The following is a 17,561-nucleotide window of genomic DNA, read 5'->3' as shown; positions in this document are numbered from 1 at the left end:
CATCGTCAGATAAACCACAGATCACTGCCAATATCGCTTCAGAGAGCAGCCAGGCCTCCGGCCGACGTTCACTTCCTCTGATGAGGCGTGGATATCCATCTCCTTGTCGCCTTGTCGTGCTTTCACAGTCTTCAACGCTTCGCCGTGATGGTTATTCAGAACGCTGGGCGATAACAATTCGCATTTTATCGAATTCACTTATAACGGTGAATATCCCCATTTGTGGTCCGTACCGTCGCCAGAATCATTTTCCATTCGCCTGTGCTCCGTTTACATACTTTTCTCATCGCGTCAGGTACCATCAACATAACCGAAAACCACAGTCCGTCCGAACAGGCCTTGGAAGGCCCTACGATACCGACTGGCCGCCTTGTCATCCTCAGCCCACAGGCGTCACTGGATGCGGATATGGAGGGGCAAGTGGTCAGCTCATCCCTCTCCTGGCCGTATGTCAGTTTACGAGGCCGTCAACATCACCAACATCACCTCAGTCTCGATGCGGGTAGTGATCGTAATGCTTGGGCTCATACCTATATGTAGAAAATACACTGTATAGTCACATTAACGTGACCACCTGAAACAAGCCTGAATATCTACAGCGCCGACGTTCAGGAAGAGAGTGAGTGTGGGTCTGGAGGGTACAGGCAGGGATGTGGAGCCATGCAGACTTCAGTGTCATGGCTTGCTGCACTAGGTTTCTCGGTTAAGCATCAATGGCGCGAACGGCCAGATCGAGGTGGCCCCACAGATTCTCTATTAGGTTTAAATCCGGGGGTTTGGTGGCCAGGGAATTATATTAAACTTAACCTGGTGCTCTTCGAACCACGCGCACACACTGCGTGCTATGTGAAACGTTGCCTTGTCCTGCTGGTAGATAGCATCGTGCCGAGGAAAAATACATTTAGGGGTGAAGATGGTGTCCAAGGACAGATGCATACTTGTTTTGGTCGATTGCTCTTTCCCGAATGACGTGATCACTCAGGGAATGCCACATAAACGTTCCAAATTTCGTAACTCTCCCTTCCCCGGCCTGCTGTTGCACAGCAATAAACGCCGAATTCCATCTGTCCAATGGACTATAAAACGTGATTCATCTGAAAAGGCCACATATCGCCATTCAGTGAATTTCCAGTTGCGGTGCAGAGGTGCAGATTTCAGCATTCGTCGCTGATGTACAGCAGTCAGCTTAGCTGCATGAACCAGGTGTCTGCAGTGGAGGCCCATACACAGCAACTTCCACTGAACGGTCGTTGAGGAGACACGCTTGGCAGCCTCTTGGTTCATCTGGACTGTCAGTTGCTCAACAGTTGCATGTCTATTCCCTCCGCGTCATCTATGGCCTGTTGTGCACCACAGATGCACCGGCGCAAGTTTTGGATAATGCCATTTTCCTATGCACGATATACTTAAATCTCAGATTACAAACTTAGCGGTTTCGGATATTCTTCCACCCTTGACCCTAAAGCCAACAGACATGCCCTTATGGACGTCAGGTAAATCGCTCCGTCTCCACATTACGACGACTGCGCTCTTTTTCCGCGTTCCCCCGACACGTTTTATATACCCTCCACTGCTACAGCTGCCACTTGCTGCCTGTGAACTAATATTGCACGTTGACGTCGAACATGAGCGGTTATCACATTAATGTAACTGAACCGTGTATGATTGTAGCTTCTCGCCGTGTGGCCGAGCGGTTCTAGGCGCTACAGTCTGGAACCGCGCGACCGCTACGGTCGCAGGTTCGAATCCTGCCTCGGGCATGGATGTGTGTGATGTCCTTAGATTAGTTAGGTTTAAGTAGTTCTAAGTTCTAGGGGACTGATGACATTAGAAATTAAGTCCCATAGTGCTCAGAGCCATTTTTTAGCTTCTCATGGTGTAGTGCGCCACGAAGAGAATTTTACCGTCAGACTCTCATAAGCTGTAGCGGGATGTCGGAGTGTATTCTACATCAACATCTACATCAACATCTACATCTACATCTACATGGATACTCCGCAAATCACATTTAAGTGCCTGGCAGAGGGTTCATCGAGCCACCTTCACTATTCTCTAATTTTCCAATCTCGTATAGCGCGTGGGAAGAACGAACACACATATCTTTCCGTACGAGCTCTGATTCCCCCTATTTTATCATGGTGATCGTCTCTCCCTATGTAGGTCAGCATCAACCAAATATTTCGCACTCTCTTCCCTGTTTCGCGCTAATACAATACGTGCTGTCCTTATTTGAACTTTATCGATGTGCTCCGTCACTCCTATCTGGTAAGGACCCCACACCGCACAGTAGCATTCTAAAAGAGGACGGACAAGTGTAGTGTAGGCAGTCTCCTTAGAAGATCGGTTACATTTTCTAAGTGTCCTGCCAATAAAACGCAGGCTTTGGTTAGGCTTCCCCACAACATTTTCTGTGTTTTCCTTCCAATTTAAGTTGTTAGTTATTGTAATTTCTAGGTATTTAGTTCAATTTACGGCCCTTAGATTTGACTTATTTATCGTGTAACCGAAGTTTAACGGATTCCGTTTAGCACTCATGTGGAGGACCACACACTTTTCGTTGTATAGGGTCAATTGCCAATTTTCGCACCATACAGATATCTTTTCTAAATCGTTTTGCAATTTGTTTTGATCTTCTGATGACTTTACTAGCCGATAAACGACAGCGTCATCTTCAAACAACTTATGACAGCTGCTCAGATTGTCTCCCAAATCGTTTATACAGATAAGGAACGGCAAAGGGCCTATAACACTACCTTGGGGAACGCCAGATATCAATTCTGTTTTGCTCAACGACTTTCAGTCAGTTACTACGAATTATGATCTCTCTGACAGGAACTGACGGATCCAGTCACATAACTGAGACGATATTCCGTAAGTACGCAATTTCACTACAAGCCGCTTGTGTGGTGCAGTGTCAAAAGCCTTCCGGAAATCAAGAAATAACAGCCTCAATTTGAGATACCTTGTCAATAGCACTCAACACTTCATGCGAGTAAAGAGCTAGTTGTGTTTCACAAGAACGATGTTTTCTAAATCAGGTTTGACTGTGTGTGAATAGACCGCTTTCTTCGAGGTAATTCATAATGTTCGAACACAATATATGTTCCAAAATCCTTCTGCATATCGTCGTTAATGATATGGGCCTCTAATTTAGTGGATTACTCCTGCTACCTTCTTTGATCATTGATGTGACCTGTGTAACTTTCCATTTTTGGGTATGGATCTTCACTCGAGCGAACGATTGTATATGATTGTTAAGTATGGAGCTATTGCATCAGCATACTCTGAAAGGAACCTAATTGGTATACAGTCTGAACCAGAAGACATGCTTTTATTAAGTGATTTAAGTTGCTTCATTACTCCGAGGATATCTACTTCTACGTTACTCATGTTGGTAGCTGTTCTTGATTCGAATTCTGAAATATTTACTTCGTCATCTGTTGTGAAGGCATTTCGGAAGGCTGTGTTTCGTAACCCTGCTTTGGCAGCACTGTCTTCGATAGTATCTCCATTGCTATCGCGCAGAGAAGGCATTGATTGTGTCTTGCCGCTAGCATACTTGACATACGACCAGAATCTCTTTGGATTTTTTGCCATGTTTCGAGATAAAGTTTCGTTGTGGAAACTATTATAAGCATCTTGCATTGAAGTCTGCGCTAAACTTCGAGCTTCTGTAAAAGATCACCAATCTTGGAGATTTTGCGTGTGTTTAAACTTGGAATGTTTTTTTCGTTGTTTTTGTAACGGTGTTCTGACCCGTTTTGTGTACCATGGAGGATGAGCTCCGTCATTTGTTAATTTATTTGGTAGAAAACGGTCAGTTACTGCCGATACTATTTCTCTGCATTCAAGCCAGATCTGTTATTTTCTTATATTGCTTTTATCTTATATTGTTATTTTACACCAGAAACCTGTCGACGTCAGCGATTACGTTTATCCGCTCATCCATTCTAAGAATCTGATTTCTCATCTGACAATACTTGAACCTTGCCACGTACATGTCGTAGATACACAACCGTGCTAGTGTGAGCGGGAAAGGGAATTGTTGCACTGTGCTGTCATGACTTTGAGGCTGACAGTTTACTATTCTTGATGAGAGAAGCAGCCAAGCGCGACTCGGTTATTAAAGTAGAAAGTTAAACAAAAATACGGAAACACCGCCAGAAATATATGCTTGGACATAAATGCTGATGCTACTGAATTATGAAGGTTGTGCTGTTGTGTTTGACGACAACGGCACCTGTGCAGTGTGCTCAGTACGTTGCAACTGTCATTCGTGGTCTGAATATTGTTTTGTGTAGTTGTGAGTGCATTATATCGCAGCTAAATAAATTCTAAAGTGGGCAAATTGTTGGTGCACGTATGATGGTTGATTCCGTAGCCGTAGTGTTTGGTGTTTCAAGAGGCATAGTATCGAAGACTTAAACCACATACAGGGAAAGCGGAAAAACATCATCCGCTAAGTCGCAATGCGAACGAATCTGTGTGTTGAGTGATCGTGACAGACGGTCATTAAAGATGATTGTGACGAAAAATAGGAGGACGGAAAAGTTACTGTAGAACTTAATGTCGCACATGCGAACCATGTCAGCCTGAAAACAATACGGAAAAAAGGGACCAAACTGCCGAGCCCATCGGTCCCTAGAACTACACACTACTTAAAGTAACTTAGGCTAACTAATGCTAAGAACAACACATACATCTGTGTCCGAGGGAGGAATCGAACCTCCGGCGGGAGGGTCTCCGCAGTCCGTGACAAGGCGCCTCAAACCTCGCGGCCTCACCGCGCGGCAAACAACACGAAGCGAGCTCCATAAGCAGGGAATTACAGGACGAACTGGACGGCCAAAGCCACTCATCAGTGATGGAAATGTCCGTAACAGGTACTCATAATGTCGAAGCCATTAAAACTGGACTATGGAGTAATGGCAGAATGTCATTTGGTAGGATGATTCTTGTTTCACACTTTCTCCAACTTCTGGCTCAGTTTACGTCCTAAGAGTCAAATACGGCGGAGGTTAAGGTAATGATTTGCGCAGTCATATTGCGGTATTGCGTGTGCATCTTGGTTACTCTGCAAGTTCGCATTACTGCTAACGATTATGTGACCATTTTGCTTAATAGATCCATCTCATGGTACAATACTGTTTCCATAGCGCTGATGCTGTGTTCCAAGGTGACAAGGCAACTGTTGACACAGCTCGCATCGTTCAGGACTGATCTTATGAGCACGAGGATGAATTTCCACGTCTGCCCCGGCTACCACGGTTACCAGGTAACAATATTGTTGAGCCTTTGTGGTCGACTTTGGAGAGAAGAGTACGTGATCGCTGTCTACCTTCATCATCATGACTTGAACTTGCCATCAATTTGCAAGAAGTGTGATATAAGAGTCCCATGAAAACCTTACAGGACCTTGATTTATTCATTCCAACACGAATTGAAACTGTTTGAATGCCAATGTGTTTCCTACACCGTATTAGGTAGGGTAATGTGTTGTGTTTTTGGTGTTTCCATATTTGTGTCCACCCCGTGTAGATTTAATGGCCAATTTGAAGGCACAATACAACTTCGTAGTTCCTTGAGAGGGAGAAAGAAAGAGGGAATCATCAAGTGTGAAATGCACACGTCAATTATACTACTGTGGGTGTGTCCGAACCCACAAGCTTTTGCTGTGGTGCTGCGTGGAGACTGTGCTACGTAGCTGTAGGAGGTCGTGACATGTGTTTCTTTCTTTTTTTAAAATATTGGTCGTATTGAGGAGATCATTGACAGTGAAAGTAAGTATATCTAAAGTTATTGTAATGTAAATTTGAATTTGTACTACTGCTGTTTCGAAATGAAACCATTGGCGCGTTGTATACATTTGACATAAATTTATTAAATTTTAGTCCTATTTCTGCTTGTTATTTGGGACTATAATTTGTTTTAGGCATTATGAGTTCATGGAGGTTCCGAGATGTGGTGTAGTGTCTAGGAAAAACTTGAATTTGCTTTCAAACATATGTCATGAAACGATGGGTAATTGAAAACTGCATGTCCCCGTGGTTCCAAAGTGAAATCACAACCTTAAAAGAATCGAGTTTTTACTTTTTGCCAATACCTTCTTATATTCGTTGCTTACTATGGTAATTACGCTTACTTTTGTGAAAAATTTTTCAAATTATATTCCAAATTGAAAGCACCTCCCTTAAATAAATGATTGTTTACTTTTTGCCAATTTATTACTGTATTCTTTGTTTACTAGACCGATGAGGGTCAATTTTGCGAAAATTTTTAAAATTGATTTCTTTTTTATATTGGTGGGACTTCTTTCCATCGTTTTGCTCCTTTTTTTTGGCCTGGTGGTGTCTCCTCTTTCGCATCTCGAACCAGACTGCGTAACTGGATACGCTATACTCGGATGGGACAGGGTTCACACCTATTTATGAATCAGTCGAAAAATCTAATTCAGTGTGACTCCCTAGTGTAGTGTATCTCATATAAAGCGTCATGGTACGTGGTAGCGTTGTAATACCGGAACTTTCCCAACACGTAGACCTAATGACACCTACGTAAGATTTGTTAGTGAGGAAAAATCTGCAATAATTGTATGAGAAGATGACGAGGTGTGTAATTCGTGTAACTACAGTGTTTGGGCAAATCTGTGTTGCTTCGCTTCACAGAGTGACATGGTTATGTTGGCTGTCGTTTTAAGCAGCTGCTTTAAGGAAGCAGGGAAAACTAAGCGATTGTTTGCAGAAACCTGTGGGTTTTATTCTAAGGTTTCTTCGTGTGCATAAGTTTTTACTGATCTTGCCTAATATTGTTTCGTTAGCATGGAAATATTATGGTCTGTCAGAAGCAGGTAAATAATTGAATAATTTTTCATTGTAAACTGTTAATATCTATTTATCACCTTACACGGAATATAATACATGACTTTCCGTCCTCTATTCGTATATTTTTAATAATTTCTACGTCTACTTAGTGCGTTTGAAAATATCTGTTGCAGTTATTGTTCTGTAAACGAACTGATGACTGATGACTTGCTCAAATTTAATGAAAATGAGATGAATCGTCATGAACTTTTGCAGAAACGCTCATCCAGTAGAATTTAGTGGAACTACGGGAAACAAATAAATGGGTCTAAATAGAAATTTCACTCTTCTGCCACTGAAAACTCTTTTCGAATGCTTAATTACTAAAGTAATACTCTCGCTTCATAAACATGAGATGCTGCATGTGTTAAATATTATTGTTTAGAATGGCTGCTTGACAACTACATTCCATTATAACTTGCTCATAACAGTTCGGGACTGGGAGCTTTCAGTTTAGTTCACATCTCCGTCGTGAACTGGGTCACTCTCTTAGTACGTTAGCTGCCATCTAGAATTCAGAAAGACAGATAGTTAGCTCACTTTGCTACCGCTACTGTACGAGCTCTTTTATTTGTTATGGTAGTTTTTTTTAATAATGATCAGTATTTCCAATGCATGTGTTGTTATCCGTATTTTGAATAATTAACCATCATGATGTTGTTCGGTCTGCAGTACAAGAGACTGGTCTGATGCAGCTCTCCATGCTACTTTATCCTGTGCAAGCATCTTCATCTTCGAATAACTACTGCAACTTACGTCCTCCTGAATCTGCTTAGAGCATCATCTGTTGGTACCCCTCTACGATTTTTAAGCTCCACGCTTCCCTCCAATACTAAATTGGTGATCCCTTGATGCCCCACAACGTGTCCTATCAGCCGCACTCTTCTACTTCTCAAGCTGTGCCACAAACTCCTCTTCTCCCCAATTTTGTTCAGTACCTCCTCATTAGTTACGTGATACAGCCATCTACTCTTCATCATTATTCTGTAGCACCACATTTAGAAAGCTTCTATTCTCTTCTTGTCTAAAATATTTATCGTCAATGTTTCACTTCCATACATGGCTACACTCCACACAAATGTTTTCAGGAAAGACTTCCTGACACTTAAATCTATACTCAATGTTCACAAATTTCTTTTCTTCAGAAATGCTTTTCTTGCCATTGCCAGTCTACATTTTATATCCCCTCTACTTCGACCATCATCAGTTATTTTGCTCCCCAAATAGCAAAACTCATCTACTACTTTAAGCGTTTTATTTCCTAATCTAATTTTCACAGCATCAACTGATTTAATTCAACTACATTCCATTATCCTCGTTTTGCTTTTCTTGATGTTCATCTTATAGCCTCCTTTCAAGAAACTGTCCATTCCGTTCAGCTGCTCTTCCAGATCCTTCGCTGTCTCTGACACAATTATAAAGTCATCAGCAAACCTCAAAGTTTTTATTTCTTCTCCATGGATTTTAATTCATACTCCAAACTTTTCTTTTGTTTTCTTTACTGCTTGCTCAATATACAGATTGAATTAGATCGGGGATAGGCAACAAACCTGTGTCACTCCCTACTCAACCGCTGCTTCTCTTGCATGCCCCTCGACTCGCATAACTGCCATCTGGTTTCTGTACAAATTGTATATAGCCTTTCGCATCCTTTATTTTACCCCTGTCACCTTCAGAATTTGAAAGAGAGTACTCCAGTCAACATTGTCAAAGGCTTTCTCTAAGTCTACAAATGCTAGCAATGTAGATTTGCCTTTCCTTAACCCATCTTCTAAGATAAGTCGTAGGGTCAGTATTGCCTCGCGTGTTCCAGAATTTCTACGGAATCCAAAGTCATCTAGATTGGCTTCTGCCAGTTTTTTCATTCGTCTGCAAAGAATTTGTGTTAGCATATGAAACTTCCCCTTTGAACAATTTTACACGAATGTGCTTAACCTGACACACAATATTTTTTTAGCGCAACGCGATCTGACTTTCAACACACAATATTTTGTTAGCGCAACGCAATCTGACTTTCAATAATCTCTACAAGAGAATGGCCCTGACTAACATTAAACTATACCTTTCGCAAATCACTCACCTCACAAAAATCTTCGCTGCTCAAGCTACTGCAATACAGCGAGCGCCACTACTGCCAGCTAAATAAAAGATTCAAACTATGGAAGGCACTAACTACTGATAGGGATAGTTAGCAAATGAAAGATATTAATAGAGAACAAAGAATGTATTTACCTTTATATCATCATATATATATATATGTATATATATATATATATATATATATATAGAGCAGTTCATGACAACTTCCAAAACTCCGCCATCTCTCTCCCCACATCCACCACTGCTGGCGGCTCACCTCCAACTGCCCAACGCTACGCGCTGTTCACAGCCAGCTGCCTAACACTACAATGGTTGAGTATTACAACAATGCAAAGCAGCCACAGACTGCACACGGCACAGCCGGTGATTTTCATACAGAGGTGGCGTTACTAATAAAAAAACCTAAACAGCCTACTTACATAGCCCCCATGCTCCCCACAAAAAATTTTACAAATTTTGTTGGGCACTGGCCAATACATATTTGTTAAATTTTTTTTTTCACAATTACAATAACAAAGAAATCAAATGCACACACTTATTGATACAATGTTGGTCAAAAGCTAAAATTTTCTCACAGTCCATAAAGACAGTCCTGATCATTCATCACATTGCAGTGTTTTTCTCAAAGTCTGAGCAGTAAAAGAAAATGCACACGGAAGTAGTGGATTTCCATGCAGTCTTGAAGAAGTATCGTTGTCCTTCCAACGGAAAGACAGTGCTGACTCTCGACATGCTGACAGGTAATGGGCCACAAGAGAGCAAACCCACAGCGGAGTCAGTCGAAGTTTTGAAGAGTATTGGTGGGTAGGTCATCACAGAGCAGACCCACTGTAGTCCTGGTAGAGATTACGGTATTGGTGGGCCACCAGAGGTGCAGACCCACTGCAGTCCTTGTAGAAATGGCCAGCAGCCATCTGTTGTGACTGTGCAGGTGCACAAACACCATTGAAGAGTCTTGCGGATAATGTAGCAAGTCCATAACCACCACTTGTGCACTCACAAAGTTTTTGGAATTGTCCTCAGAACCAGCAATGCTGTTATCCAGTCCCTTGCTGAATTATTAACACACGTGCAAACACTAACAGTCCCTACTTCTCACATATTGTCCATATACTATGACCAATAGAAACGTGTGCAGTGAAATGTAACTTACAAGTTACTTAATTTGATGACCTGGTGTCAATTACAATTTTATAACATAAGAACACAATAACAAAGGTACAAAACACATCATTCAAGAACATAACAATACAAATAACAGTTGCGGTAATAGGGGCTTTACAAAAGAATAGAAATAAACATATACATCAGTGTTACAGGAATTATGACATAATTTCATACATAAAAGATCAGAATAACTTTTGAAACATCAACTTCACACCTAAGCATTAACACAGAACAGATAAATGTCTAATCATCTTTACAAAGTAAATAACATATTATCAATGCAAATTATATTTGAGGATCACAGTATTCCTCATCATAGTGAATGTAGCTTAGTATTAGAAGAAGAAAAAATTCTATGAAACTACACAAAGACAGGAAGAAAACAAATACACAAGGGTACACAATTCAGTGTAACTTTTGGTACTGCAGTCCAACCCAAAACTTCATTCCATAGATCTTTCGTCTTATTTCCACATTTGTTTCCACCAAAAAAATCCTATTCAAGCATGCTTTCTGTATATATATATGTTCACATATTTCTTACCTCATTATTTATTTTCCATTATCTTACTTCATCATTTATTTCCAAGAAAATCCTACCTAAACCTGTTGTCCCTAAACCCTACTTTTTTTTGGTTCATATCCTATTTCAAAATACTGTTTTGGCCAAACCATTTTCTTATAGATTTTCAATGTATTTCTTCCAATTCATCATAGTTAGTTTCTTATATAGTCTACCCCCTCTTAAGCTAACTTAAATCTACTGAGCTCAGATATATATACCAAGGGACGAGGCAATGCAGCATCACATAAAACAATTAATATAAACAGCAATGAAAAAAAAACGCAGATTTGCGAAGCAAGCAGTATTAAGAAATTAGCAAAGCAATTGTAATATTACAACTAATCTAAGGCAATGTGCAGCAAACAATAAAAATATAAAAATAAATCATTAGTAAAACTGGCTTAACAGAATAATACAAAATCAAATTCAATAACACTATGCCTGGCAAACAGCAGCAACTTATACCTAAATATGACATAGCTCAAGCAGAAAAAATAGTACACTAAAGATAACAATGCAGATAAGGGAAATGTATAATCACATCTTAATGTCTAAGTAATTAAAGTGGTGCACCACAAAAACTAATTCTACAAAAAATTACTCAGTAGTTGAAAAGAAAATTATGTATGCAGTTCCTGGTATTAGTCCCTTCTTATTGTTCTTTCCATTCCAAGAGCTCCTTTTTCGAAGAATGTGGATTACAAAATTATTATTTAATAGATCTGCAGACAGAAAATATTTATATTAGTACATCTATAAAATTTTATTTTAACCAGTGCTGCAGTGCAGCTAGAAACTAGATATTAAACAAAGTGGGCAAAGCAAGGCGTGAAACGTCATTCACTAGCCATATGGCATTTCTCTCAATTAGCACGACAATAGCCGTGAAATGTTGCGATGCTTTCTACAAAGGAACGTCAATAGCGATTATAATGGCCTCTTTTTTCTTCTACCTGTGCCGCTGGAAGGCTATTGGTTTTTTTTGTTCGGGCGGCTGTCGCCCAGGTGTCTGACACAGCTGTGTGCCCACGACGTATTACGTGCAGGTGGTCACTTAACTTTCGTACGGGAAATATTTACGACAGCAGTTTCCGCTACAATGGCAGTCTTAAATAAAAATATTTCACAGGTCAAGAATTAGCGTTGCAAACCTGTAAAAACAAAATCCCATGAGTATAACAGTGTCCAAAAAATTTTCGTCGGCATTGTGATACATTCACGCATTTACACACATTTCATAATTCTAAAAGTACGATTCTCGGTTTCCAACATACGTCTTCACAAGGCAGAGTTCCTAACCGCTACTCATTACTCCTTACCTTATTACACATATACAAATTCGTCGACGCTTCTTCAATACTTCATCATTAGATACATAGCATAATCAAATTCTTCATATAACATTAGCTTACTAATCATAAACATACCTCAACAACATAATACACATCGTCGTCGTAAAAAATAACATCATAACACCTCAGTCAAATCTCAAAATCGTCGTAGCTTCCTCCAATAGTTTCAAAACCTAAAAAAAATTCTCTGCTCATTTCAAAAGTGTCATCTGCCTCAAACGTACTTTAAAATCATGATTCCATACCAAACACATCATTCAAAGCTCACATTGTATCACAATGGTTCCGAAAAAATATGAACAGTTTACGAAGTACAGACAAAATACAATTTCATACGTATGAAGTTATTTAACTGTGTAATTACGTAAACATCTGTCACTGACGTAGTAAAAAAAATGTTTGTCTCTCTCAGTTAAATGATCTGATAGCTGTGTAATACTGTGTTGGAGAAATATGGTACCGATGTGTAAAGTTGTATAAGCAAATACCATATTAGCTAGGGTTCCTTGTGGTTGCCACACACATGGTACACAAAGTAAGCGTGTACCCCCCTGAGGATTAATGTAATTATACCCTCAGGTGTTACAGATTACAGCAATGGAATGAAATGTATCACGGAAAACCTTCTTTGTAATTAAAAAATCTTTAAAAGTAAGTGTTTTAAGTATAAGATTAATCACTCAAATGCGTGTACTGTAGCGCTAAACTGTGCGTCTTGTCGCAACATAATCTCTGTGGAAGTGTCGTAGTTATCGTCCTCCGAAAGCTAAGTTCTGCAGAAGTCAATGTACTTACCTCATGCTAAACAAAAGTGAAATGCTTTGCGTATAGATATCTTAGTTATTACGCTTATTGTTGTGATGAAGAAAGTACTGTACTGTAACGTATTGTTGTGCCACGAATAAGGCTGTCTCATTGTTGCCATACCACAAAAGTTACTACTAAAACATGTTTTTCTTTCCTGAAGAATTCAGAAAACTGTGCAGATATAAAACAGATACACCGCAAAAGCAACAAGATGAATTGTGTCACACATTAATAGCGTCGTGATAAAATCGTGTAGCTGTCACATAAACTAACCACTGTGTCATCTGGTATCTCACAGAAAGTACTTTAAACCCAGAATGTATTTTCAAGTAAACCAAAATGTTGCATTAAAATCTCAAGTTAAAAAAGCACATTATCTCTCAATAAACGGTGTTACATGTGAAATGTGGTGTAAACCTTTGCTCTTCCTAGTACGCAGAGTTTCAACTTTACACAATTATCAAGTGGTATACGTCGGTAAAGAATACTGGAATTTTTCTCAAGGTTAGCGTCTGTGTTATTTTTCTCGGAGCCAGCGGGCGCACGCGGCTGCCTGCTGTGCGAGTCATTGTCTGTTTCTTTGCTGGCGCGCGTCGTTATTCGGATTAGGAGACCGAACTTCTACAAATTCACCGTGACGAGACGGCCCTGCCCTGCTTAAATCCCGCCAGTTCTGATGCAATTCAGGTCTGTCGTTACGAATATATCGTCTGTCGTCATGTCGGTAGGTTCCGTAGTTACTTCCTTGTCCGTCACGTGGTGGAGAATTTCTCCCTGAATCGTAGCTGTGCGCCGAACTGTTGCGTCTGAAGTTATTCTGTCTCCCTTGATAATAATTGTTTTGGTTCCCATATTGTCTGTTTCCATGGTAATCTCTATCATATTCACTACTATGGAAGTACGATCTTTCTCTGTACCTATTATTCTGCCAACGGTTGTCATACGGGTGGTGTCTGTTTTGGTCGCGATTTACGTTATAAGAATAGCCTTGTCGTGTCCAGTTATTGTTTCTGTCGTCACGAAACTGTGATGTATGTGATCTGTAGTGATTGTTTTCCTGTTTTCGCATCCGGCGACTGTCTGTGTCAATTTCTAGTTCTTGTAAGAGTCCTTGAAATGCTTCAATGTCGTCTTTGCAACGTCCTGCCAAAATAATATGTCGCAAATGTTCAGGCAGTTTGATTAAGCAAATGCGGATGAGTTCTGAGGGGCTGTATGGGTTTGACAGGTACTGATTCTTGTGCAACATGTCTTCAAAATATTTCACAAGACTGGAGAATTCAGATTGTTCGAAATGTTTCATCATTATGATGCCATGTTTTACTCGGTCTTGTGTGGTTTGAGACCAATATGCTGAGAGGAAGGCATGGTAAAATTCTCCTTCACTATGACAATCGTGAATGACCGAACGCATTCTTACAGCTGGTTCATTCTCTAAATAGCCACACATAAATTCTAATCTGTGTTCTAATGACCAGTTGGGGGGAAAACAATGAGAGAATTGATCGAGCCACGCTTGTGGATGAATGTCGTTGGCAGAATTCTTAAACGTTTTGAATTTACGTGTAGTAATGAACAGCTTATAGTCAAAGTCATCATGTCGGCGAGTCGCATATCGCTCATTGTTAGGTCGTGTCGGCCGTTCCATCTCAAAATTCGGTGCGCATTGCCAGTTTCTTTCATAACTTCCGAAATGCCCTGTGTTATTATTTTGTGGCTGTTCCGTATTTCTAAGTCCCTCTTCCCGTGTTGGGGCGCGAGTGTCCTCTGAAATACGTAATTCTTGTATTACCTGTGTCAGCTGATCTTGTACTTCGCGGATTTCTCTTTTGTACTGTGTATTGATTTGATTTTGATTTTGTTTGAATTTTCTAATTTGTTCATACTCTTCTGTGTCAGTGAAGGCTACAGGTCTTGTGCCATTCAGTTCATCATCTACCTTTGTAGATAAGTTAGTGACCTGATCCGAAAGTTCGCCTACTTTCTCCGATAGTGAACACATTTCCTCAGTGTGTTTTTCTGAACCAAGTTTCAGAGTGTCCATTTGTGTTGAAATCGAATCTACTGTGTCCTTCAAGTTTTCCTGAGTTTTTGCAAGTTGCATAACCGAATCGGTAGATGCAACTGAGTCAAATTTAGCTTGCAAGGTCTCATGATTTTCATGAACAGTAGTTTGCAGTTCTTTTATGGCTGCTTCGTGATTCTGTAGTGCATTTTCATGACGCGAAAAAATAGGTTGGAAATGCTCACAAATTTGTGTTTTTACGTCATTACAGACTTTTTGACATTTCGATTCAATGTGATGTAACTCATTAGTTAAATCCTCACGTGTTTGTTCAAGTGTGGTGTCTAACTTTTTGAGATTTTGTTCCACTGTGTCTAACTTTCGAAGATTTTGTTCCATTGTGTCTAACTTTTGAAGCTTTTGTTGTGTTTGTCCCATTTGTTGTATTAATTGTAATAACAATGCACTGGTGTCTGAAACACGTTCCTCAGTGCTTTTCGGCAGTGAAGTTGCACCGGCAACATTCACATTTTGACAAGCAGAAAATGTGTCTTGACTTATTTGAGAAAACGGTGAGGACCCAAAACCTGAATCTACAGTATTTGTGAGATCGTCTCGTGTCATTTCGGATTCCTGAGCCGAGCTATTGCCGACCGATCGATCGATAATGCTTCCCTGTTCTCTAATTGTTTCGCTGTCTACACCATTGTTTGCCGCCCGCTCCATTTCCGTATGCACAATTACCAAATTATTACTTTGAACATCAGTTAATTCATTACTCGGTGGCGCTAACACACTGCTTTCGTCTTCGCTGTCATTTCTCAATTTACTTTGGAGCCTAGTGTTACGTTTTTCACACGCCATTATTGTCACAGTATTTCACACGACAACACAGAAAAACTCAATTTGAAGAGCAAAAATAAGAGAACACATTAACATAACACTGAAAATAATATCTAGTTAATTGCAGCTGCGAAATTCTTGGTGCAAATCTACATGCATACCACAACTGTTTTACTGTACAACAATGAAAAACTACAACTACAATGGAAATTCTCTCTACAATTACGCGCTAGCAATAAACAAAAGCTACACTAATTACACAAACTATAAGAAAAAATCAGAAGATTCCAGTGAGGTATCCTCGGCTAAGGGTCGACATATGAAACTTCCCCTTTGAACAATTTTACACGACTGTGCTTAACCTGACACACAATATTTTTTTAGCGCAACGCGATCTGACTTTCAACACACAATATTTTGTTAGCGCAACGCAATCTGACTTTCAATAATCTCTACAAGAGAATGGCCCTGACTAACATTAAACTATACCTTTCGCAAATCACTCACCTCACAAAAATCTTCGCTGCTCAAGCTACTGCAATACAGCGAGCGCCACTACTGCCAGCTAAATAAAAGATTCAAACTATGGAAGGCACTAACTACTGATAGGGATAGTTAGCAAATGAAAGATATTAATAGAGAACAAAGAATGTATTTACCTTTATATCATCATATATATATATATATATATAGAGCAGTTCATGACAACTTCCAAAACTCCGCCATCTCTCTCCCCACATCCACCACTGCTGGCGGCTCACCTCCAACTGCCCAACGCTACGCGCTGTTCACAGCCAGCTGCCTAACACTACAATGGTTGAGTATTACAACAATGCAAAGCAGCCACAGACTGCACACGGCACAGCCGGTGATTTTCATACAGAGGTGGCGTTACTAATAAAAAAACCTAAACAGCCTACTTACAAGCATTTTGCAACCGTGACTTATTAAACAGATAGTTTGGTAATTTTCACACCTGTCAACACCCGATTCCTTTGGGATTGAAATTATTATACTCTTCTTGATGTCTGAGTATATTTCGCCTGTCTCATACGTCTTGCTCACTAGATGGAAGGGTTTTGTCATGGCTGGCTCTGCCAAGGCTATCAGTAGTTCTAAGGGAATGTTTTCTACTCCCAGGGCCTTCGACTTAGGTCTTTCAGTGCTCTGTCATATTCTTCACGCAGTATCATATCTCCCATTTCATCTTCACCTACATCCTCTTCCATTTCCATAATTTTGCCTCAAGTACATCGCCCTTGCATAGACCCTCTACATACTCCTTCCACCTTTCTGCTTTCCCTTCTTTGCTTAGTACTGTTCTTCCATCTGAGCTCTTGATATTCATACAGATGGTTCTCTTTTCTCCAAAAGTCTCTTTAATTTTCCTATAGGCAGTATCTGTCTTATCCCTGGTGATATATGCTTCTACATCCTTACATTTGTCCTCTAGCCATCCCTGCTTTGCCATTTTGCACTTTCTGTCGATCTCATTTTTGCGAAGTTTGTATTCCTTTTCCCCTGCTTCGTTTACTGCATTTTTATATTTTCTCCTTTCATCTATTAAATTCAGTATCTCTTGTATTACCCAAGGATTTCTTCTAGCCCCCGTCTTTTTATCTACTTTATCCTCTGCTGCCTTGACTGTTGCATTTCTGAAAGTTACCCGTTCTTCTCCTACTGTATTTAATTCCCCTATTCTTGTCAATCGTTTCCTAATGCTGTGTCTGAAACTCTCTACAACCTCTGGTTCTTTCAGATTATCCTAGTCCCATCTCCTTAATTTCCTACCTTTTAGCAGTTTCTTCAGATTTAATCTACGGTTCATAACCAATAGAGAGTGGTGAGAGTCCACATCTGCC

Source organism: Schistocerca nitens, chromosome 3 (assembly GCF_023898315.1).
Source record: "Schistocerca nitens isolate TAMUIC-IGC-003100 chromosome 3, iqSchNite1.1, whole genome shotgun sequence".
Taxonomy (NCBI): Eukaryota; Metazoa; Arthropoda; class Insecta; order Orthoptera; family Acrididae; genus Schistocerca; species Schistocerca nitens.
This window is presented reverse-complemented; position numbering follows the sequence as displayed.